Genomic DNA, 26,922 nt, shown 5'->3' on the forward strand with positions numbered 1-26,922 from the left:
GGCATATGCAAGAAAGAAATGTATGGTCCAATAAGTTCATGCTAAATCAAATTTTTTCTTAATAAAAAAATTGACATAAAACACATAGGATAGCACCTGGTACACAGTAAGCAATTAAATGTTAATTAATATTATTTAGGCCCTAGCACAGAACTTGGCACATAAAAAAACACCTGTGGTAGGCTGAAAAATGGCCCCCAAAGATAACAATTCTTATTCCATGGAACCTCTAAATGTAGGTTTTTTTACATTTATACATTTACATTTTTACATTTTTTTTACATTTAGTTTCTTTTTTTATGTTTAATTTTTAAATGTTTATTCATTTTTGACAGAGAGAGAGAGAGAGAGAGAGAGAGAGAGACAGCAAGAGTGAGGGAGGGGGAAAGAGAGAAAGGTAGACTTCAGGCTCTGAGCTGTCAGCACAGAGCCCCACGCGGGGCTTGAACCCACGAACCTGGAGATCATGACCAGAGCCGAAGTCGGAGGCTTAAGGGACTGAGCCATCCAGGTACCCCTAAATGTTTATTTATTTTTGGGGGGGGGAGAGGAGGGGACAGAGATGGGGGACAGAGGATCTGAAGCGGGATCTGTGCTGACAGTAGGGAGCCCCATGAGGGCCCCAACCCACAAACCGTGAGATCATGACCTGAGCTGAAGCCCCCTATTTAACTGACTCAGACACCCAGGTGCCCCTATAAACGTAACCTTATGTGGAAAAAAGGGTCTTCGCAGGGGGAGGTTCTCCCGGATTATCTGATGAGGCTCTTCAAACAATACCTAGTGTTCTTCTAAGAGAGGCAGATGGAGAAGTGACACAGAGGGTGAGGACAGGTGGAGACAGCAGTGATTTGGCCACAAGCCAAGGAATGCTGGTAGCCACCAGAAGCTGAAAACAGGAAGAATGGATTCCTTCCTAGAGCCTTCAGGAAGGCTCTAGAGCCTTGACTTCGGCCCAACGAAACTGATTTTGGATGTTTGTCTTCCACAGTCATGAGAGAGTAAATATTTGTGGGGTGTTTGTTGATTTGTCCTTTCTTTTGGAAATAACACACATTTAACTGTGCCTGGTTAGAGATTTGTTTCCTTTTGGGAATTTTAAAAGGAAAGGAGGCAAATTTCTCTTCTACAAAAAGTAAACTGACTTGCCTTTCTGCTGTAGGTGGCTCCAGAAGTTAGTTTTGGGGGTATTGCTCTGTAATTGGTCAGGGTTGCCATAGGAAGAGTTTAAAGACAGAACAAGTCTGACTTGGCCTCTCAACCCCCAGAGGTCAGGAAGCTGAGGGAGCAGCGTGCGCTGCCCGGTCGCCCCTGTGGCAACACCCTGTGACCCTCAGAGCAATGGGAGCAGTCCGCCCGGCCGCGGTGGCTTCCGAGAGCGCCCAAGCCGGCCTCACTCGCTCCTCCCCCGGACGTCGAGGGTACAAACTGGGAGCAGGAGAGGAAGCGACGCTGGCGGCGGGAGGCTGTGTGTCCCGAGGAGCGAGTGTGTGGGGAGCGAGCTCAGAAGCCGAGAGCGGCTGACGAGGCGCTGCCAGCCGACCATCAGGGCGGCCAACTCGACGCCCCGGAACGGCTTCCGGCGGAAAGGACTCTCCGTTAGGCCGGGATCCGATCCTACCGGAAGAGTTTTACCCCTTCTTGCTTGCTGGCTGTGGTACTGAGGAAAAGCTATGATTGGATGGAGTGTGCTTTTTTTCTAGAAGATTCCATGAAGCTTCCCAGCAACTCTTTCATTTCCTCCTCGTTACTGTCTGGAACATCCAGTTTTCTAGTAGGTTCTTTTTGGGTATTGTAAACTTACTCTCTTTCCAGAATGTGCCTCTCTGTTCTTGAGAACCCTCCTGCCCCACCCGCTCTCGGCGAGACGAGTTTCCCGGGCTTGTCTCTAGGGGGTTTGTCTGTGTTGTGTGAAGGAAGTGCCTCTTTACTCCCGGGTGGGTCTGCTTGCCGTCTTGCAAAACCATCCATCAGAGGTCAGGTTCCACCTCCGGTTTCCTGCTGCTGATTTCCCTCCGAGCCTGCTTCGTGGGCGCGGGGTTGGCCCTGGGCTTCCAGGCGGCGGTGGTCCACTCCCCACATGGGCCTTTAATTTCGGGACTGTTTTACACCCTGAGTTTGGTTTCTTTTTAGAAACCTGCTATGACTGGGTGCTATTTTGGAAAGACTTCGACTGAAATTCAAGTTTCTGAATTCTTCCATTTTTGCATTTTCTAAGGAAATATCACTGAAACCACCAAAAATATTGCACGTGGGATGGCTGGTTTTTCTTGTTCAGGCCATTCTGCCAACGGACTAACTTTTAGCTGGAAGGACGTGGTGAAGGGGAAGTAGAGCGCGCTGGAATGTCGACACCTATCTTTGTTCATGCTTGCAGCTGATGCCAGGAGAGGACTCAGCCCAGGCCATTCAGTGGGTGACAGGGAAAGCCTGACTAGGAGGCCAGGTATTCTGGCATCTTTGTTTTTAAGCTACTAAATTTGTGATAATTTGTTATAGTACCAGTAGGAAATGAATCCAAAGCCTAATAAATGTTATTAAACTAACCATTATACATGTGGCACCAAGGAATGTGATTTATAAAGGTAACAATCTAAGTGCAATTATGATGATGTTACTGGATAAGACAAAATTTTAATTTGTGAAAGGGACAAAAAAGGAAAACTTTAAAGAATGTAACCATATCTAAAGCCTGAATTAGAATAAATTCCAAAAAAGGTATGGCTTTTTTAGAATAAACAATCATTCCCCCCCGCAACATTTTATTACAGAAATTTGCAAACATACAAAAAGTTGAAAGAATTGTTCAGTGAAAACCCATTATCCACCACCTAAATTCTATAATTAACATTTTCTACATGTGCTTTATGTCACATGTATCCATCCATCTATTTCTCTATCCATCCAGGTATCTATCATCAATTTAACTTATTTTTTGGTGCATCTTAAAGTAACTGCAAACATTTCACTCCTAGCCACTTCAGCATATACATCATTAACTAGAGTTCAATGTTCTTTTTTTGTAAAGTAAGATTCACCTACTGTGAAATGCATAAATCTTAAATGCAATCAGTTTTGACAAAAGCACACATCTGTCTACCTTGAACTGCTATCAAGATTATTTGTAGCACCCCACCAACTTCCCACATGCCCCCTTTTAGTCAGTCATTGCTCATACCCACCCAAAAAGGCAACTACAGTTGTAGATGTTTTGTTATTTTATTTTACCACAGCTTAGTTTTGATTGTTCTAAACCTTCATAAAAATAGAACATACAGTATGTACTCTTTTGTGTAAGGCCTTTTTTTTTTTTACATAGCATAAGGGTTTGAGATTCATTTATGTTGTTTCATATTTCAGTAGTTCTTCCTGATTGTGACTTACAATTGACAAGAGGTATTCCATTATATTAATATACCAAGTTTCTTTATCCATTCTTCTCTGGAAAGGCATGTGAACTGTTTGCAGACTGGGGGCAACTGCGAATAATAGTGCTTCTAGGAACATTGCTGTACAATCTTTTTGTAGATATATGCTTTCATTTCTCATAGGTAAAAACCTAGGATTGGAATTGCTGCGTCATAGAGTATTAGCAGTATGTATTTAGTAGATGATTAGTTTTAGAAGAAACTGATAAATCTCCTTCCAAAGTTGTAATACCATTTTACATTGCCACAAACACTTTTGAGAGTTGTAGTTGCTTCCTGTCCTCACCTGTTGATGTTATCAGACATCTAGACATTCTGGTGAGTATGTAATGAAGACTAAACATTAAAAAACATAAATGTTCTATCACGATAATAATTAAATTTTTTATATCTGTTTTTTGAGTTTATTTATTTTAGCAATCTCTACATCTAGTGTGGGGCTTAAACTCCCAACCCGAAGATCAAGAGTCAGATGCTCTTCCAACTGAGCCAGCCAGATGCCCCTACTTTTTTTATCTTTTAAGAAAATATTTACACAATGACAAACTATATTTGGAAACAGATCAATATTTTAAACTTTATCTTTGTATTTCCATAACTTTTTAATGCACACAACATTAAAAGTACATATATATGATATGGATTTACTCATTATACAGACAAAGCTTGGTATAGACTCTTTGTAATAGCTTTTTGGCCCAGATGCAACATTCCATCTGCTAGGTCTTTGGGACATCTTCATGGCTAATTCCATTTCTTTTATCATCTTTATCCCAAGCAGTGTAACTAACAGTAATCAGATAATTTTAGGAAAGAAGTCTTAGTCATCTCATATAGCCCTCAATGTTACCTTATATGTTGCTTTCCACATTATCTCTCGTAAGTTGAACTAGAAGTTAGAAACTAATTTAAAATCAGCTCCAAACTATGATCTCCTCTATAACCACCAAGCTTTTCATCATTTAAGGTTTATAACCTAAATCAGTATTTGGTGGAAGACATTATAGAATGTTGTGACTTACAAAGTAGGCTGCTTATTCTATTACCAAGAACATTGTAAAAAAATATATAGCCAGAAACTAGATTAGGACTTTGGCATTCGTCAGCAAATAGTAAAAGTTGGATACCGTGGATCTCTCAGAATTTTCTTCAATTACTGGGGATAAAAACAAATGATTTTCCTTTCTTTTACTATTTATAATTATTTAAGCAAAATGGCCAATTTTAAGAAACTTGCAGTCCACTGATTTTCATAGCTACATATAATATATATAAAATAAAAATCTTAACTGAAACATACAGAAAATTTCAAGTGAACATTAAGATGCTTAGTACTGCTGAAGAGATAAAGTCAATGTTTTTCTATAATCATATGTGAACACAGAAAAAGAAAAGATCAAAGAAAATTTAACCTGACAGTTTATCTTTTTCCACTCCATTGTAAATTTTATTTATGTCTTACATACAATGATTCACCTCTGATCTAGATGATTTGGGTAAAGCAAATAAACATCAGGTATTTAAAGAATTCTGTAAACATGGCTTCCAAATAGGATCAAGGAGAGAAATAGTCATGAATCTTTTAAAGTATTCGATTAAGGCTCGAGACATATAAAAGTTCGTAGTAAGCCATACTAAGATGTGCCAAGCACATATTTGAGGATTTCGGCTACATCTGAAAGAGCCTTCTGATACATAATATAAAGATAACTTGAAGATATTAATAACTTTAAGCATATTACTAAAAACCTTACATGATCAAAGTCTGGTATTCAGTGAGGGAAAAAGATACCTTTATTTCACAATTATGTAAAACTACAGTAAGAATTCTATGAACTACTGTATTATTTTTCATAATATCAATATTTAAAAATGGAAACCACTAAGAAATAATTGCAAAGTTATTAACTGTGTGGAAGCTTTTAAAAGTCATTTTATACTTCTACATTATTCAATTATCCCATATAACTTTCAAAACATTCAGTCTAATTCTTTTTAAAGTGAACTTTAAACACTGATTAGAATCAATGTCTATAAATCCCTGCAAGGAAAAATAAATGCATGTTTACTGCAAAAATTAATACAGAGCTGAAATCTTTAAGTTTGGAAATCTCTCTTAACAGATAGTACAACCAATATCAAACATTAATTATAAAGAGGCATTCACAATTATTTGGGGGAGAAAGAAGTCTTAATGGGCATCGGGCTGTGTATTCATATATTAGTACAGGGCCATATTTGTTATTGAGCCTAACTTCTTTTTTTTTTTTAATGTTTATTTATTTTTGAGAGAAAAAGAGAGAGAAAGAGGAGCTCAAGTGCAGGGGAGGAGTATAAAGAGAAAAGAGAGACACAGAAGCTGAATCAGGCTCCAGGCTCCCAGCTGTCAGCACAGAGCCCGACACAGAGCTCAAACTCACCAACTGTGAGATCATGACCTGAGCCGAAGTCAGCCAAAGTCGGATGCTTAACCAGACTGAGTCACCCTTATTGACCCCAGCTTCTAACACCCATACCCAGTCACCCTGAGTCTGGTCTTCAGCCAAACACCTAGCCCCTCTATTCTTGGAATCTTAAATTTTATTGCCTTATCCAGGCCAGATAAAGATGAGCAGAAGCCATGAAGTCCTCGACAAACAAAAAACACCACATGGTTTCTCTCTCACCTGTAATTGCATAACAATTAAAAAATCCACTAAACTGTACAATTTATAAAAGGAAGATCAAAGTTGTTTTCTTTTTCCCCCCAGATTGTTTATGTTGTCCCCGTGGTGCTGATACACTAAGCATGCACTTGGTCTGCTTAACAATAATCTAGTAGAATGCCTTATCTTATAACAACTGCTACTTCACTGGGAACACTCTATCCCCCCATTTTATGGACTACAATGATTCTGCCACTTTTTTTTTGTTCAAATTTTGTTCACCACCTATTTCTTTCAATGTAGATTGAAAACTAAGAATGACTTCTGGCACATATATTCTGCATAACTGTCTGACTTGGTGCACTGAACACATTTATTACCTAGATGTTTTCTCAAAACACTATGCCTTTTAATATATTTAGATCTTACCGGAGCCATAGATATAGAGTCCAGCCACATTTTATATGGCTGAGTCTGTGTTTTAAACAAACATTTGAATATGAATGCTTTTAGATCAGACATGTGCTCTTTAGTTGTAACAGTCCCCACCATTCCCTAATGAATACATTTGATCTACTTTACTCATGTACATTCTTTGTCTGGCTTTTATGGGCATTTAGGTTTGCAACTCCTGAAAATACCATGTATATTCATCCACATTGGTTTAAAACCCTAATTCAGACCCAAGTGCTGGTCTCTTCTCAGACTGACTGTTGCTCCTGACCCGTGGTTTTCCTTCTCCTCTGTTGTGACCACTGTATGAAGTATATAGCTCATCATCCTGACCTGACTTCTAGTTCTGACCTCATGCAGGGTCCGTGTTTTACTCATCTGTGATGTGATGCTCAGGACAGGTTTGTTGAATGAAATGAGTGAAGGATTGGTGCTGACAAGTCATGCCCTTGTATATACTTAGAATTCTAAATAAAAGGACTAAATACATCACTTTTATTAAGAATATGTCAATAAGGGGCACCTAGGTGGCCCAGTTAGTTGAGTGTCCAACTCTTGATCTAGGCTCAGGTCACTATCTCCCAGTTTGTGGTATCGAGCCCGTGTTGGGGTCCCTTCTCGGGATTCTCTCTCTCCCTCTCTCTCTGCCCCTCCCCAGCATGCACAAGCTCTCTCTCTCTCTCTCAAAATAAATAAATACAAACTTTAAAAAAAGAGAATATATCAACAAAGTAGGACATTATTTTTAAGCAGAAGGACTAGATAATTTGTAGTTATGAGGAGAAATATCTATGAAAAATCTGGCTACCATAAAGGATAAAAAGCATGTAATAACAAAATGTAAAGGGATTTAAAAGGAGAAAAACTGTATATGGAAATCCATAAAGTTAAAAGTATAATAATAGGATAAGAACATGTACTAGAAACATGAAGTGGGCTCTGCTGAATTCCTAGTAGACTTATCTTCTACACTAGATAAGCCAAAATGATTCAGAAGACGCTATAATATTCATTTTTAGGTAAGCAAAAGAAGGAACAAAAACTGTAATAAACTCTTAAAAAATGTGACGGCTACTGAAAATTATAAATTGCTATTAATTTCAAGGAGCTCATCTTACACTTCTTGATATTGGAAAGGAAATATTTACCTGAGGGAAGTAAATTCACTTTCCATGACAAGTTCTACTTCAGGACAAAGAAAATACCACAATTTGTCAACGTGAGAGTAAATATCACAGCAAGAAAATAAATATGGTTTACAAGGTATTATTTTCAAAGAAGGAAGATGAGGTAAACAACATAGTTCAAAAGTACTTTTTATTTAAAATATATACCCTTTAACATTTATTTGCTTACAGAATTAAGACGGTATGTTTACTAGAAGGATCTGGAACACATTTCTTTTTAGTGTAATTTGGAAATGTCAGTGCTTTCAAGAGGCAGAATGGCAGAGTGCTATGGAGCACAAATTCCGCAGTCTGAGAGCCAGGGACCAGACCAAATCTGGTCTGTTACTAAACCTCCCTGTGCTTTACTCTGCTTAACTGTGCAGTGGGGTAATAACATTCACTTCAAAAGGATTTTGTAAAGATTAAAATAATATATGTAAGTTGTTTAGAATTCTACCTTGCACATATTAAATGATACATATCTTAGCTATTGTTACTTTATTTAAAATTTCCATTATCTCTAGATGTGATGCACCTCCTGATTTAATTAAGACATATCCGGTACTACCTATCCAGTATATTGCTGAAAAACCAGAAACCTCAATTTAATCAAGCTTCTAATTTACCTATCAATTCATAGGCAATATGGGGGACGGGCAAGTAGCAAAACATACTGTATGACACCATAAGAAGACAATCAGCTAAATTCTACAATGTAAGAAATTTGTAGGACAAACAATTCATGATCTTCAACAAATAAATGACATGCAAATGCAGGAGGTGGGGGTATTATTCACCAAAAGAAACTAAAACATGTATCAACCCAATGCAACATGTAACCTAGTTTAGATCCTAATTTAAACAAATAAGCTGAAAAAAGACTTTAAAGAAATTAGTGTTGCTTGTTAGCTGTAATAATAGTATTGTATGTGTACACTTAAAAATCTCCATTCATCGGGGTGCCTGGGTGGCTCAGTTGGTTAAGTGTCTTGACTTCAGCTCAGGTCATGATCTCACAGTTCATGGATTCAAGCCCCACATGAGCTCTGTGCTGGAGCCTGCTTCAGATTCTGTGTCTCCCTCTCTCTCTGCCCCTCCCCTGTTCATGCTCTGTCTCTCTCTGTCTCAAAAATAAATACATGTGAAAAAAAATTATTAAAAAAAAGGTGGGGGGCACCTGGGTGGCTCAGTCGGTTAAACATCTGACTTCGGCTGAGGTCATGATCTTACGGTTTGTGGGTTCAAGTCCCACGTTGGGCTCTGTGCTGACACCTCGGAGCCTGGAGCCTGCTTCAGATTTTGTTACTCCCTCTCTCTGCCCCTCCCCTGCTCATGCTCTGTCGCTCTCTGTCTCTCAAAAATGAATAAATGTTAAAAAAAAAAAATTAAAAAAATAAATAAAAATCTTCATTCATTAGAGATAACCAAAGAATTTACAAATGAGGGGAGTACCTGAGTGACTCAGTTGGTTTAAGCATCAACTTCGGCTCAGGTCATGATCTTGTCCTTCATGAGTTCGGCCCTAAGTCAGGGTCTATGCTGACAGCTCACAGCCTGGAGCTTGCTTCAGGTCCTGTGTCTCCCTCTCTCTCTGCCCCTCCCCTGCTCACACTCTATCTCTCTTTCTCTCTCTCTCTCAAAAATAAAATAAACATTAAAAAAAAGAATTTACAAATAAGTATTTGCTCAGGATTTAATTTAAAAGACTCCAGGAAAAAAAAAGTTAGAGGGAAATCAATTGATGAATAAGAACAGCAAAATGTTGGTAATTGTTTAATTTGGGTGATGGGTACATAAGAGTTCATTTTTTGATTCTACACTTATATATGTTTGAAACTTTCCATGATAAACTTTAAATTTTTAAAATCTATCATATGGTAGTTTAATGTGTTTACCCTAAAATCTCTTTATGCTATCCATATTTGTTCTTCTAATTGTGCAACTTAACTAAATGTTATAATAAATTAAATGTGAAAGTGAAAAAGAGATAATTATTTTTATAAAACTACGTTGAATGCTTTGCATATATCTGATAAAAGTAACTCACTAAAAATGCTTTTGAATTAGGTGTGAGATAATCTTAAAAGTTTAGGGGAAAGTCTAAAATTTAGAAGGTTTGTACTTATATTGCTTCTTAGTGCTAAGAAGTATCTTAGTGCACATTCCACTTTAATGTACTGAAAATTGGAGATCCCTGATGATGCAATTGGGGTTGGCAGAGGTGAGATGATATGAAACACCCATCAGAACGCTCTTGTACAAATAAAAGGTCTTAGTCCTTCAGCAGAACACTGGTGAATAAGTGGGCATTTATAGAATTTTAAATGATACAAACTACTTTAATATTTTATTTTACAATCCCTACCTCCCCCTTAACTCTTGAAATAAACAAATACTAATCCCCATAAGGGCAGAAAAGAAGAGTTTCTACTGAGTTACAAGTTGGTTTTGTTGTTCTTTAATAAATGTTTTGGACCCCCTTTTTAACTTAATGGAATCCATAGATTACTTCTGTTTTAAATCCTGTCCCAAATATTATTTCCACTATTTAAGTTAATTGATTGATTCATAATATCAGATTAAAGTGGTATAGATTGAGAAAATGATATGATGTTTATAGTTTTAGAATGAAGATCATATTACCACAACTATGGCCTCAATAAATCAGAAGTTGGGGGTCTTTCTAAATTGCAAAAAGCTGTGTTTTGCATTTGACCAAAGATAAAATACACAGTAAAATGTATTGATATCAACTAGACTTAGAAAATGACAAGTTATTTATTTATATTCTGCTTACTTAACAAAAGAATTGGCAGTAGCTTAAAATGAAAGTAAATGTTCATTTTAGCTAGTTATAAGACAATGAGATGATGACTTTGCTCTAAAAGGAAAACAAATGCTTAAAATAAGCTTCCTTTCCAAAAGCCAAGTTATGTAAGATATTCAAAGTCACTATAATAAAGTACCAGAATTAAAATATCTTTTCCTGTTAAAAATTATCAGTCTTCATTTGTACAGTGGAATATCAGTACTAATTAATTTTGAGGTTTATTCATACACTTTGGGGACAATAATCACAGAAAGCTACCCCAAATCCTAGCTGTATGTTCTAATATACTGAAAATAGAAAAAAAAATTATCTCAGTAAAATATATTTTGCTATAGTTTTGATTTAATTATAGCCCCTATCTCAAAGCTGTTGGAAAACATGACAATGCAGCAAATCAGCATAAAATGAATACATAATAAGTGCCTAAAGCCCCATGCCAGAATTCCTCATCATCATAAATTTAAAATGACATTGTTTGGTACTTTATTTAAAAACAGTAAAAATGGTGAAGATATTACTTTACATCTTGGGAAACAAAATAGAAAACTTTATATTTTAGTTTCTCTAAACCAAACTTTCAAAATGATAAGAATTACATATTTAGGTATAATAAAATCTTGAATTATGAATAAGCATTTAGAAATCTGACACTGCCTTTTAAAACTGCAGTGGATATTATGACTGCTGTCTAGGAGCCACCCCAAACACAGCTGCCGCTGTGAGTTTTGATCCTTTGGAGCTTCTAGACTCACTCAAAAGGCAGTTTATTTATAAAAAGACAATGTGGACTTAGTTGTCAGCTTTCATATCTGGCTGTGGGAAGGATATGGGGAAACAGATACACATGTGGCAGGAGCATAAATTATCAACATCATTCTGGAATGTAGTCTGGTATTATTCATCCCTTCATTTTATATACTTAAGGACCGCCATACATGGCCTAGGGATATTCTGGATCCTAGTGATATAGGATGAACAAAACTAAGAAAACTTTCAGTGACTGTGTCCTATGACAGAAATTCTATTACTGCAAACATAAATAGAATACGTTAAATAAAATTATGGTATCCAGATGCACACATGTAATAGGATGATACATATTTTCCTTGACATGTCAAGATTTCAAGAAACAGTCACAAATAAGAATATGTCACAAATAAAGTCACAAAGCAGAATGAATAACATGGACCCTTCTATATTACGGCTTTTTAATATTTCTTCCATATTCTTTTTTTTTTTTAACGTTTATTTATTTTTGAGACAGAGAGAAACAGAGCATGAACGGGGGAGGGTCAGAGAGAGGGAGACACAGAATCCGAAACAGGCTCCAGGCTCCGAGCTGTCAGCACGAAGCACGACGCGGGGCTCAAACTCACGGACCGCGTGATCATGACCTGAGCTGAAGTCAGCCGCCCAACTGACTGAGCCACCCAGGCGCCCCTCTTCCATATTCTTAAATTTGTTTAGATTTAATATCTTTCTTTCAAAACATTAATTACCAAAAGATTTGTAGGAATAAGGAGATAATTTCTGAGGTTTTGTGGGCATGAGATTTTTATCATGAAAGTTGACTATCAGACATTAAATATGTAAGAATATAAAGGTAGAGTGCAGATTTGGTAATGTAGGAGTGATTTGGTTTAGATATTTGGGGCAATAAAGCAACTATAAAATTTGTAACAATGTATCAGTAGATATGGAGCATTATATCACAGAACTTGGAATCAGAGGTCTAGGTTCACACATGGTTTTGTCTTGTGATGTATGACCATGAACCAGATTATTTAACCTCTATGGTCCATGACCTTAACAATAAAATGGAGATAATGGCTTCACAGGATTATTGTGAAGATAAATGGTATAATACACGTACAGTGATTCATAATCATAAGCACTCAATTATTATTTCAGTTGTTAGCCATTATTAATACTTCTAAATCAGAAAATATGTATTTGTAAAATATTTTAAGGGTTTTTTTTTTCTTTAGTATTTTCTTACTAAATTTAAATTAAATTACATCTTTAGGGGGCATCTGAGTGGCTCAGTTGGTTAAGTGTCCGACTTCAGCTCAGGTCATGGTCTCACAGTTCCTAAGTTTGAGCCCCACATTGGACTCTGTGCTGACAGCTCAGAGCCTGGAGCCTGCTTCAGATTCTATATCTCCCTCTCTCCCTGACCCTCCCCAACTTGTGCTCTGTCTCTCTCTCTCAAAAATAAACATTAAATTTTTTTTTAAATTAAAAAGATTTTTAAAAATTAAATCTTTAGTATTTTATTATTAAATATTAAAATTATTGGCATGAGAATGTTCCTCTTTTCCAATACAGGAGGCTCATGTTTAATCAAATTTCACGACTAGGTGTTAAGCAGAAGAGATTTCTCATGCCATGGTTTTGATACAGTGCTGTGCCCAGAGATGGAACTCAGCATACAGAAATTTATGGACTCACATGCTCTACAATAAACTCCTATAAAAACATCTATGAAGCACTCTTTGTCATCATTTATGGCATGAAAATAGACAAATGGCCTATGATCTTTACCAATTTAAGCATATCTTAGATGGAACACAATGTTACCAATGATTTACATGTTTTGAAATATTTTCTCAACAATACAATTTTAGGACTTTTTCTGTCTACACACTTAACTCCTACAGGAAATTACAGAATGCCCATCTAACTATCGACACTTGGAAAGTGAATTATGAATAGATGGCTGCAATAGACAGAATAAGCATCCAGGGCTTTAGAGACATACCCCAGAGGAATCTAGATCTCTCTCCTAAATATCCAGTAAGGAAATGGAGATTTATCAAAAAAGACAGGTAAGCTATCAACCACCCAAAAGCATTTTGCAAATGCCTTCAAAACCCAAAGTCTATTCAAGAGATCAGATATACAAATGAAAAACTTAGGAAAAAAAAAAATGTTTGACATAATGTAAGATAAACATATGTCTCAAAATAAAATTTAAATTTGTTTTAGGGGCGCCTGGGTGGCGCAGTCGGTTAAGCGTCCGACTTCAGCCAGGTCACGATCTCGCGGTCCGTGAGTTCGAGCCCCGCGTCGGGCTCTGGGCTGATGGCTCAGAGCCTGGAGCCTGTTTCCGATTCTGTGTCTCCCTCTCTCTCTGCCCCTCCCCCGTTCATGCTCTGTCTCTCTCTGTCCCAAAAATAAATAAACGTTGAAAAAAATAAATTTGTTTTAAAAAATTTTGTTTTGTACTAAACTATTAAAATTTCACATCAGAAATAAACTTTCAAAACAAAATGCTTTAAGATAACTTGTACAAAATATCAATGCCAATAGTATCTTTGCATTGTGAAATTAATGATTTTCATAATGGTGTGTCTTTAATGTAATAGAAGAAATTAACATCATAAGTTTCATTATGAAAATTTCAACATGAAATTCTTTTCATGTTAAGAATTTACCAAGAGTTAGTTTCCCATAGTTCTAAAATGTAGTTTTAAGTGTCTCAAAAACACATTTTTTTAACGTCTTTCCCATTTAAAGTTCCCAAAGACTTATAAATTTTTAACTCCATCTCTCCAGGCTGTATAAATTCCCTTTTTGGAGGCTTTCTGATGCATGGATTTGATCTATATACAATTTAGCTAAAAATTAAATGCATAATCTTCAAAAACTCTAAATATTTTACAGTTGTGCTGTTGAAGATGAAAGAACTTGTATACAAATGTTTAAAAGTATATAAACCTTGCTGTGTAAGATGGAAAACAAGAGGCTCAGTACTTTTTCTTAAATCTGTCCAAAGGGATTTTGTTAAAATAGTATGCTTAATCTTTCAGCAATCGCATTACAATAGATATTTCACTGGCAACAAAAAGGTTCCACTGTCAGAGTAATAGTCAATAATAATTTTACTGCTACTAAAAAATGGCATTATTAATTGGTACTTTAAAAATCTTTTGAAATTGGGGCACCTGACTGACTCAGTTGGTGGAGCATGTGACTCTTGATCTTGGGAGTGTGGGTTTGAGCCCAATGTTGTGTGTAGATTACTTAAAAAAATAAAATCTTAAAAAACTGAAATTAATTACACATCTATTATCTTAGTTTATACTTGAAAACACTGTGTATGTGGTTTTATTTTCATTTGATAATTGCGAGGACTGAGTTGTAGGGATATTAAGTCCTGGGGGCAACAATATTATATGTTGTGATAGTAATAAGTTAGTAAAGGAATGAGACCAGGTTACTAGTTCCTATATCTAGGACCTCTCTGCTAGATAATGAAAGAATTAAGGCCAGTAACATTAGTGAGCATTCAATAGCTGGTAATTTGCCAAATATTTACCTATTTAATTTTGTGATATATTACTCCATTCTACCATTTTCCATTTTCCAAATTCAGAAATAGGAGCACAGCCTTACTGTTATATCCAGTAAGTGGCAGATTTAAACTGAGGTTGGCATGATTATGATTACAAAGTGTGTGCTTTTCTCTAAGAGAATAAACTTAAAGCTAGAAATAATTCAGAATCTAAGATATGCACTCCTTCCCTACTAGTTATCTACCCGGACACTTTCTTATATGAGAAAAGGGAGGGGAATGGAACTCAAAACACCAGGTAAATCTGGGCCAGGTCTGTAGCTTCTTACTATTCCGATATTTCTACACCTCTTCCTAAAACTGAATTCCTAGCCTAATGCTTTGAGATACTTCCATAAATGTTGTCTCTGGAGACAAAAGTAAGCTAGGAGAAGGGCAGACTTTAGGAAGAAAAACACTCACTATATTTGATGATTATTTAGCTGAATACTGACAAGAGCCAAAAACATTGTTTGCAAGAATGCAGAGACTTTCCAAACAAAAAAGACAGACTTCGTTCAAATCAGTTGAAAAAACTGATTTGGGTCACAATGCATATAAGCACAGAAAAAGCTCTGAACAGTATTGCAGGCCCATTTCACTTGACTTGACCAAGTATTTTCCCAAGTGTAAATTGTTCTGGGGAACAACTTCTGATATTTCAAACTTGACTGTAATAATAATCTACACTATGCTTTTTTTTCCCTTTTTACAATAATTACTACATAGAGGAATATTTATTTAGTACATTATCCACTAGGTACAGACCTATAGTGCATTTTCTAAAGGTATAGACAAAGACTAGCTCCAGGGCAGATGAGGCTAAATGGCATAATCTCTGGATATTAAATCTGGCAGGGCCTTAAGGGTTTTATCATCCTTTCATTTACATATGAAGAAGCAAGAGCCTAGAGGGATTGAGGACCTGCTCCCACATCACTGGACCCTGGAAAGTGGCTGCACTGCCAATGAGTGAGTAGTGGCCTCTCCTCATTGGATTTGGCCATGGTGCCTTAGCAGGAGGACGTGTCAGAAGCTTTTTATCCAGCACTTCCCTGGCATTCTCTGCAGATCTGGTCCAGAGCCACCAGGCTAAGCAGGAGTAGCTACGGGCACTGAAAAATATTGCCTCAGGATGCTGTTGTTCTGCTTTTTTGCTATGCTGCTTTGTTCTCCAGAGGAACCATCACAAACATCATGGTCAGGTTGCAATTTTGAGCATGAAATGTTTGCAGTGGGAATATCAGGCAGGTGTCTGACATCTTAGATATTTGTTTCTAGACTAATATACCCACAATTTTCCCCCAACTACTATATTGACAGGCATTTATGACACTCGAGAGTATTTCTAAATTTTATAAGGATAATTTGTGGGGGGGGGGGGGCGGATCAAGTGCTTTTCATCATATCTACATAGGGAGTGATTTTACACTCTACACAGGGGAAATAAATATATATACCTTGGAACTCAGGAGGAAATCGTCAGTATATATGTACTACTATTTGCTAAGTATATATCTACATTTTACCTAAATATCACTATACCCAAATATGTGTATATAGAGACATTGCACAGCTAAAAAATATATTGACTGGTATTAGTAAATTCTACTTCATGCCATTTTTCAGTTAGATGGAAATTAAAGTTTTTCTTAGAATTAATTCAGTAACTATATTTCTTAGGAAATTAATCTGGTTTGCATTATAAATGGCAGAGAGATATAGTGAGATCACATGGACGTCCCTTTGGTGTTCACCCAATCCATTATTTGATATACTAAGCTCTCAGCCACCCATCTCTAATAAGAGTCTATGGAACACACAGCACTTTTTAGCCTATTTTTTTCACCAGACAGAATGTGTCACATGCCAGCAAATTCAATAATCTCTTACAGATTAGTACCTTAGCCACTCGACTCTCACTATTAGTTACACTTCTGAAAATCCTTTTCAGAAAACTACCTTCCCAAAGACTCATTCATCATGGAAAGCAATGAACTCTGACCTCTACATTTAAATCTCTAAATTCACCCATCACTCTCTCAAAGACACAGCCTTCTTTGGTTTTAATTTTTCTCGTTCCATCCTCGCCTTCACATCCTATGCCTTCCTTCTCAATGTAAGTCAAACTCCCCCCACTTTCACCGCCACCCCCACACATATTAAACCAAGTTTGCACAACACCACCATCACCAAAAGTGGAGGTGGCAAAAGACCTTCTAAGTCCTCCCCAAGGCCCTGCCCACAGACCCAGTGCAAGGCAGGTTGAAAACCACAGACTTAAGTCTAGACATACTCAAAATAAGATGGTCTTTTATTATTATTATTATTATTATTATTATTATTATTAATTCCCTATTTTCTGTCAATCTCTTACTCGTGCTTTTGAATTGTACCACTGAGATCATTTATGTCTTCGGCAAAAGAAAAGAAAAGAAAAGAAAAGAAAAGAAAAGAAAAGAAAAGAAAAGAAAAGAAAAGAAAAGGTTGGGGGAGGTAGGGGAGGAAAGATAGGAGGGAGAGGGAGAGGGAAAGACAGAGGAAGAAAGAGTGAGATTGATTAAATGAAGGGGGCTAATTCTGGAGCCGGGCCTTTCCTGCTGCCCTACTAGACCCCATACAGAGGCTGCTCTTTCTTTGACCCTTTCAACCCTAGTAACACTGAAAAGCCCGACCCTAAAAAGACTTTTCCTTTCCTATTGAGTTCTTTTTATAATCTCGATATTTAAAGGCATTAAATGAATTAGTCAAGTTTATGAAGTTACTCTACATTAGAGCTCATTTTTGTTATGTTACCATTTCCCCTAACTGACAAGAGTGTGCTAGTATTAATTTTTACTCTCCACAATTTTGTTACTCTTCAAACATTGCATATAAATTGATATCCAGGTCAAGGAATCCTGAATACTTTCATAGATATATATTTAATTAAAATCACGACTTCCATTGTTGCAGGTGTGGGCCTCCTTCAGTCATTTAAGCTCTCTAGACTTTATTTTTCCTACTTAAAAAAAAAAAGCCAGGGGAAATGCTACTTATGCATAAAACACTTTGAGCTCCCCAGATGAAAGCCCGCATATATAAGTGTGATGCGTGTTTATTGCCTCTTCTCTGATGAAAAGTGGCAGCCTTCTGCTTGAAATGGGATTAGAAATTCTGACTATAACAGAGAAGAGAGAAGCACAAATGAGTAACAAGCAGTCAGAATAAATAAAATTGAAAAGATGGAGAGCACTCCTTTTACAAAAGGAACATCAGTTGTGAAACTTGTGGTTTAATTTGGTATGCTTTCCACTTTTAAAAAATTGGGCTCAACTGCATGTATAATGAGCTACAAGCAGAAGGTACATTCAGTAGTACATGAATAAAAAATGACCTTTTCATTTGCTCTTCCGTAGCTTGGCATTCCTATATTATTAAAATATAATGTATTAAAGATTAAGTAAGCATATTAGCATACAGACATCATACTTATGTGGCCATGGATACGAGGGCTATACAACATAAAGCTAGAAATCCAGCTATATAAAATTCATATTTTTTAAAGTATAGGTATCAATTAAAAAGAACACAAACTTTTCTAACAACAAAGTTGGCAATTCTACCAAGGATGAAAAAAAAGGAAGGAGAGGAGAATCCCCAAAGTGAGCCACAAATAAGAATCACAAACTATTCAACAGCTGGGAGTAAGCTGGATTCTATGTTCTAGGGAACATATTAAATAGATAAACTCCCTACCTAATGAACCTAGTATTCTCAATCTAGGATTTAAAATGCTAAGGCAATTTTCGTGCCAACATTTTGGAGGGGGACAATAGCCATTTATTAAATATTCTTCTGGTATTTATTCTAAATTTTCTATGGCTTATTTTCCTTTCTCACTTTTTCTTTTTGACATTATAACATACAAATTTATAGAATATTAAGATTGCACAAAGGAGTGACTGCAAAAACATAAAAACATAAAATTACTACATTTCCAAAGGACAGGGCTTTCTTTTCACCTCATTATTATGTAAGCAATACAGGTTCATAAAAGAAAAGTTAAGAGTTCAGGAAAATAAAAAGAGAAAAAAGAAATAATCCTATGAGTCTAATGCAGTCACCAGTCACTGCTTATATATTTCCTCTTATTGTTTTCTAATAATGTAGCTTTTTGTGTTTGTGTATGTGTGGGTTTTTCTCTCTTTTATCTCATACACTGTTGGAGACACAATGTCATATCACGCTGTTTTCAGTTAGTATGTCAAGAAACATTTTACACCCAAAGCATGCGTTTCTGTTTTATTTAAAGTTCATTTTTTCATTTCAAAAAATTGCTTTATCCATCACAGTGGAAAGTTGACATTCCCCAGAACTTTGTCATTTGTCCTACAGACTGTTCCCCAATGGCTTGAGAAATGATGGTGATGGTCTTATTTGGAACACTCTGAGAAAAGGAGATGCTGCAATGAATTGGTTATCTAAACCTAGAGAGGCACCATCATTTCTCCTAGTCAGCTATTCAAGAATTTAGCCTCCTGTCTCATTTACAAGCAAGCCTGAGGTGAGGTTCAGTACAAAGCATAGGCCATTCAGTAATCTTAGTTTAATGTGGCTTTTAAAGACCTGAACTGTCAATCCCCTACCTTCACGGCCTCTCATTCTACTGTTTTCACTTGAGGAGATAAGAAGCCCAGTCTTTGAACTATATTCCTAATCTGTCACAGTCGTGAGTGAATGATCTGTATGTGTACCCACAATGCAACCATGTATTGGAAATTCCTTCATGCATGCATTCATTGAAATGAATAAAATTCTTTCCTAAGTTTAAGAAAATAGGTAAGACAAAAATCAAACAAAGAGGGAAACTAAATTGAAAAGTTCATGGAAGAAGCAAACCCTTGCTTTTAAAATGATGTAAATATGAAACAGGCATTTATAACAGATATGTCTTTCTTGTTTTCCCTGTCATTCTCCTGCATAAAAAGCAACAGTGATTTTTTAAAACAGTTTGCTATGAATAAAATTTATCATCTACTGATGCATTATTTCTCACTTTCTTTTTCATATTATCTCTCAGAGATAAATGGCAATAACAAAGACATTAAAATGACACTAAGAACAGCTTTTTATAGTTTTAATTATTTTTTCCTTTTTGGCAATAAAAATGATGTGGTATGTTTGCATGTGTTATATATTGAGAAGCAATAATACTGTTTAAATATTCATAATTGTGGAGATAGTTTTTACTTGATATTTTAAATATGAAATAGATTGCTTCTGGTCCCTGATATTACGGCCCTGTTTATTGATATATATTGCAGGCACACCTATATTTATGTCAGTCAATCATTTACCATGCTCTTTATTCTACTCTGAAGTATTCTCCACACAGATAATATTCTTTTATGGGTCCATCAAGTTTCACTTTCTGAGAAATAACTTCACAATTTCTAATGTAGATAATGAGCACTCATTTTCCTATTTCTCTTGGAATCTGAGCTCATTTTAGTCTATGAAATAAAAACTAAACTTCAGGGCAAGGGAGATCCTGATGGGTGGCAAACAACATGTGCACCCAGCCCTCCAACAGTCACAGAGCAGACATGGCATCTATGGGTGTGTGCCCAGCGGGGGCATGGCAGGCCTCTTGAGGATGACACTTCACCTGGGTCGGCAAAGTTGGGACCTAGTCCTCAGTACTCCAGGAATGATTTTGTGCTTTTAGGGAAACTGAGAAGTCTATCTGGGATACACTCATGAAAACTCAACTCCTATAATGCTACCTTACCAATTTAAAATGACACCTTTCTGAAATGCAAGCGGACTCCCTGGCCTGGTCAGATGGGTGCATTCTCCCCCACATGGAAACTTACAGGTCAGAGTTTGTGAGATGGACAGTTAGACCTAAAGGGCTTGGTGTTCTTATTTCAGGGTTCCTGGGCTTAACAGTTTGGGGCAGTCTTCCTTCCCGCACCTTTCTTCCATCAAAGGTTCTCACCTGGCCTGCTTCTTTTTACTTTTAATTTTAAATGTCCTATCTATTTTTAGATATATATTTTAAGAGAGATTACATTTAAATGATACAGCTGTAAGACAGTGAAAATGAAGTCAGACTCCCCCACTCTTCTATCCCTAAATGCCCTGTTTCTCTCCTTGGAGGCTAGCTATCTACCCTTTAGCAATTTCATGAATAGCCTTCCACAGATAACCTATGCATTTACAAATATATGCCATATGTGTGTATGTGTATATATACATGGGTAAGTTATATATATACATATTCATATGTATGTGTATATATATAGTTTGTCTCCCATAAATAGCAGTGCATACATGCTGTTTCTGCATTTCACTCTTTTTTTTTTTTTTTTTTTCTTTTTTAATAGCTGAGTCACAAGATCATTGGGAGAACTTTTCTTTGGACATTTTACCAACTTCCGTCTGTTTTGTTTTTGTTTTTGTGTGTGTGTGTGTGTGTGTTTTTTTTGTTATTTTGTTTTGTTTTTTGTTATTTGTTTTTTTTGTAGAGCTACCCTGATTGTGTTTTTGTCCTCTAACTATGTCTTAGATAAATTTAGTTCTCCTTCTACTGGTGTCTTGGGCTTTTCTTTACTTACTCTTTTTCTGTCTTTGACAGTTAAATACTTGGACTTTATCCCCTGAGATGTATCTACTTATCAAGACAAGTTCTGCAGGAGAAATATCTAAATCAACCTCCAATATTAGTGGGACCAGAAAGTCTGATGGTAATTTCCCAGTGATCTTTCAGTTCTTTTTTTTTTAACCTGAATAAAAAAACATGCTTATAAATTACTTACATAGTTGGACTATATACCTCTCTAGGTATCTTTGACTAGAAACTAATTTCAGCTTTTAAGAGGCCTAGACCATCTGAGATCATTCTTTTAATCCTAATGAAAATGTATAATGCCTAAAAGAAAGATGCATTTTACTTTTAAACTTCTCATATAGAACTTGTTAGTTTTACATTGTACATACAAATCACACTTACAGTAAGCATCCTTAAATATTATTTTACACACATGGTTATTTGTTAGATAAGTACCTCAAAGTAGAATTCCAGGTCAAAAGGTATACACATTTTTTATTTGGAAAGTATTGCCAAGTACTTTCTCATATTTTATAATGGTAAAAACTTGAAATTCGAAAACACAATGTAGCAATTGACCCTTTCCATGTTGTGACTATAGAATGATTTACTATGAATTTTTACAGAGGAGGAAGATAATTCAAAATTAATAAATTCTGCTTCTAGTTAACCTCTTACTCTCGAAGCTAATAATTCAAGGTATGTGTTTGATTCCTATCCCTAGATAGGAAAACAAGAAAACTACTTGGATTGAACCTGAAAGAAAGGATTTTAAATCTCAGTTTTAAAAGAGTCCTTCTTTCCAGTAGCCTTCAAATTGTAGGGCAAAATTCCTCTCAAGGAAGAGGTGATGAGGAAAAAAAAAGAAAAAGGAAAAGAAAAAAAATGAGAAAAATGAAATAAAACCACCAGGACTTGAGCTAGAAATTCTATGGTTACCAATACATCTCATATGAGAAAGGAAGGGCTACCAAAGAAAAAATGGACAGTACCTGAGGAACGAATGGCTTCATAAGGAGACAGAGAACTACTGAAAGTCAGGTTCCTGGCAGGGATTTTTACTTTATACCATTGCTGATGAGAACGTCTTCCAAATGCTAAGAAGGGAAAGAATGGAAGAGAAACTGGGCAGACCTAGGCTCTGAAACTCAAAATGCTTTTCCTGGGGGACATCATGAAATTGATTATAAGGAGGGTTATGAAATCTTAGAAATCACTCAAAGTCTGCAAACTACTACTGTTTGTTATTAACTAAGTCGCTATGTTGGCCAATGAAAGAAGCATTTTAAATCTCTAAGACATAATAACCATTAATGTTAATTTATGTAACAGGTAAGTTAAATATATAGATTATCTTTTAAATCTTTTTTTACTTAAGAAGGCGCCTGGGTGTCTCAGTCAGTTAAGTGTCTGACTTCAGCTCAGGTCATGATCTTGCAGTCCATGAGTTTGAGACACGTGTCAGGCTGTGTTGACAGATCAGAGCCTGGAACCTGCTTGGATTCGGTGTCTCCCTCCCTCTCTGCCCCTCCCCTGCTCAGTCTCTCTCTCTCAAAAATAAATGAAAATTAAAAAAAAAAAAAGAAGTTTGGCATATAGGGGTACCCAGGTGGCTCAGTTTGTTGTGCAACTGATTTGATTCCAACTCTTGATTTCAGCTCAGATCGTGATCTCATGGTCATTAGACTGAGCCCCACAACAGGCTCCACACTAGGTGTGGAACCTGCTTGAGATTCTCTCTCCCCCCATCATTGCCCCCCCCCATTCTCTCTTTCTCTCTCTCTCTCTCCCTCCCTCTCTCAGAAGAAGAAGAAGAAGAAGAAGAAGAAGAAGAGGAGGAGGAGGAGGAGGAGGAAGAGGAGGAGGGGGAGGAGGATGAAGAGGAAGAAGGAGAAGAAGCAGCAGTAGTAGTGGTAGTAGTTTGGCATATATACTTGGCCTGGTCTCATGCGTACATGTACATGACCCCACCATCGTATCACATACTTAAAATAAAAGCATTGATCATAGTGCTTGCTTCAGCAGCACGTATACTAAAACCGGAACAGTACAGAGAAGATTAGCATGGCCCCTGCACAAGGATGACATGGAAATTCGTGAAGCTTCCATGTTTTTTTTATATATACAATGGAATACTACTTGGCAATGGGAAAGAAGGAAATCCTGCCATTTGCAGCAACGTGGATGGAACTGGAGGTATTATGCTAAGTGAAATAAGTCAGGCAGAGAAAGACAGATACCATATGTTTTCACTCATATGTGGATCCTGAGAAACTTAACAGAAGACACTGGGGGAGGGGAAGGGGAGAAAGAAAAAAAGTTACAGAGAGGGAGGGAGGCAAACCATAAGAGACTCTTAAATACTGAGAACAAACTGAGGGTTGATGGGGGTTGGGGGAGAGGGGAAAGTGGATGATGGACATTGAGGAGGGCACCTGTTGGGATGAGCACTGGGTGTTGTATGGAAAACAATTTGACAATAAATTATATTTAATTAAAAAAAAGCATTGATCATAGTAATTATAATCTCCATTCTAAAGTGACTTCAAACAACTGTATAATTCTTGGGAACTATAATGCAATCTTTTAAATTAACTATATATGAATTTTCCTGAATAAAGCAGGTTTCAAGTGTATAATTTGTATCTAAAATTTGAGGCCAGTGTCAAAACTTTAAAGTGTTCTTTTCATTATGTATCATTTTGGAAAGTGAACAACTGCAATTTTTCTCCATTTTATTATCTGCTTTATAAACTTGGATATTTTCACAAGGCTATCACCTGTTTTATAATTACACTGTTTACCTGAAGTAGGATTTAAGAATTTCTCACTTTTATTCTCAGTTATTCAAAACACAACATATATGCCTTTAGAGTATGGTTTTCTGATTCATATATGGAAGTAAATGAGATAACTATATCTTACATTAAATAAAGCACTGGATCTTGAAAATAAGCACTGAGCATATAAGTGTAAAATCTAAATAAGCATTTAAAGCAAAAATAAATTTTACAAATGGATTATTTAGTTTATCTTGTAAAAAATAAATTATTAATTTTCTTCTTAGATGTACAATAAAGCAAGGTAATGGTATCATATAACTCTGAATCTAGACTATGTTTTAAATAGATGTCCTAAAAGACATAACTAGATTATATCTCATTGAATAGGTGTTCTAAAAGGAAAGTGGTGGATATCAGTAATAATTTAAATAACAGAAAAACTTGTTATCATAAGAATGTGGGGGGGTATACACTAACTAGACGGTCTGTCTGAGTCATGTAAAATAGACAATACCTACCTCTTATGATTACATTGTTATATGTGTACTTTTTAAAACCTTCCGTCCAGGACCATATATATCATTGCATTCCTATTAGCAGGCACCAAATCTCATAAATATTAGCAGCTCAATAAATGATCATTCACTGAATACTGAATAAATGAATTGACTATAACATTCAAGTTTCAGTTAAAACATGCAAAGGCACTCCTAAAGTAAGTGGTAAAATAAGAAAAAATACTTTTTTATGTGACTAGAAAGTGAAAACTTAAAGGAATAATTATAATCACTAGAAAATTAGTTTCTGTAATCTTCGAGCTTAAGGGCCTCTACGTTCCATGAGCCCTTCTAAGGCCTGGGAGCAATCCTTGCATTGTATTTGCCTGGTCATATGTTCTCATAAATTTTTTGTATGATATTTTAACTATGACTAAGACTACTGCACATTTAGAATTCAAGTTTTTTGTTTATAATTTTGTGTTTGATTTCTTAAGGAACGGAGGGAAAGTTGTAAACCTGAAGGCTCTACTGACTGGGCTGTGCTCCTCCACAGTTTCCTACCACCCAGAGCCGAGTACACCTTAACACAAGAATTGAAACTGAACCAACAGTGGGTCAGGAAGTCCAGATTTAGTGTACATTCATAAATATTTGTCACTGTTTGTAGAAAAATAAAAATATGACCGATTCTAAGTTAACAGGCGAGCACAGTATTCTGAAATACACTTTATCATCTAACAGATCACGTGGTGAGATTCCAATCATGTATCAGCACGTGTTCTCAAATTGCAGTCTTCTTTACTGGCAATTATGCTTGGACATTTATTGACAGATAACAGCTGCTCTAGTACCTCACTTATTTTACTTCATGTGTTGACATTTCCCATTTCCTCATATTTTCAGAAAGCCTAGAGTACTTGAAGAAAACAGACACTTTGATATTACTTCTTAAATCTTTTATGTTTCATTCAACATGTGAAAATATCATAAAGTTGCTAATTCCTGCCTCTGTGATCTAACATGTCTCATTTAAAAATGTATAGCAATTAAAATACACATATAGCATTCAATTTGCAGTTAAATGTTTTGACATGCATACTCTACCAAAATATCTAAAGTCAACTATCATGAAAACACCGTGAAATACTTTGAGCCAATGATGCTTTTGTTAAAGCACAGGCACAAAAAAAGTTCTCTTTATACAAATAAAATACAAATACTCCTAATTGCTCAGACTTTTTCTGAGAAGTGTTAGTCCAAAACGAATATTTATAGTCTATGCTGAGCAATGAATGCCTGGAAAATAGCATTCACAGTGCAAACACTGACAGTTTTAACCAAAAAAACAAAATAAAACAAAACAAAACAAAAAACAAACAAAAAAACCCACACCAAAACAACAAAAAACCCAAAAAGCAAACTTGTACATTGGTGCTAACTAATGGGGCAACTGAAATACTCTCAGCCTTGAAAGGATGTAAGAAAATATTTCAAGAACATCTGATTCCGCTGAAAATAAGATCATTAGATTTCTTCTTAAAACAAACGCCTGAAGGTGTGAGTGTGATATTTTACACACACACCACACATACACACCATGATCTACAGCAAGGAATATTTTGATCCTTTTCATGTGACATTTTGTTACTTGGGGAGTAGAAAAGAAATATGAAAAACTGACACGGAGATGTCCTAAAATGTACAAATGAATCATGTTTACTGCAGCTATAACATCATTTGTTTTTCCTCCCTGTGCTATGCTATACCTACATTTAATGAGTGATTTTGTATTTTAAAGGGGGAGATATTAAGGATTTAAGGACTTAATTTAACAGTTTGGCTATTCAAGAATGCTTATTTATTCTGAAAATAGAAACCTTAAGGACATACCTTTTTTTAAGTCAAAGAAGATAAGGAATATGAGTGATGTCTGTGTATAAAGAAAGAAAAAGGGAAAATCAGTTTTCAAGGATAATTTTGTGTTATCTCTGCTAATGTGCTTTTCTATATGCATCATGCCAGCAGTATGCATACATAGAAAATAAGGGCTCATAGGACAAAGTCACAAAGAAAATTATCCTCATTAAAAAGCTGGATTTTATAACCTGTAAGTCGGGGTATCACAGAGGTAAATTTAACTTCTTACTGATCATGGAGAAAAGGAAGATTATTTTTCCTGCACC

General features: G+C 36.1%; 1 protein-coding gene, 1 long non-coding RNA gene and 1 other non-coding gene across 5 annotated transcripts in view; 2 read left to right on the forward strand and 1 right to left on the reverse strand.

The window, feature by feature from the left end:
* The window catches only part of FBXL17 (F-box and leucine rich repeat protein 17), a 493,271-nt gene that overhangs the window by 174,959 nt on the left and 291,390 nt on the right, over positions 1-26,922 (reverse strand). The window lies entirely within an intron of this gene.
* Positions 1,219-25,437, forward strand: LOC113593198 (uncharacterized). The gene is made up of 3 exons (XR_003413280.2): positions 1,219-1,774; positions 21,484-21,592; positions 25,234-25,437. It is a non-coding gene; the product is annotated as an uncharacterized LOC113593198 (long non-coding RNA).
* On the forward strand, positions 23,466-23,572 carry LOC113594966 (U6 spliceosomal RNA). Its single transcript, XR_003415449.1, has one exon. It is a non-coding gene; the product is annotated as a U6 spliceosomal RNA (small nuclear RNA).

Source organism: Acinonyx jubatus, chromosome A1 (genome assembly GCF_027475565.1).
Source record: "Acinonyx jubatus isolate Ajub_Pintada_27869175 chromosome A1, VMU_Ajub_asm_v1.0, whole genome shotgun sequence".
NCBI classification, from domain to species: domain Eukaryota; kingdom Metazoa; phylum Chordata; class Mammalia; order Carnivora; family Felidae; genus Acinonyx; species Acinonyx jubatus.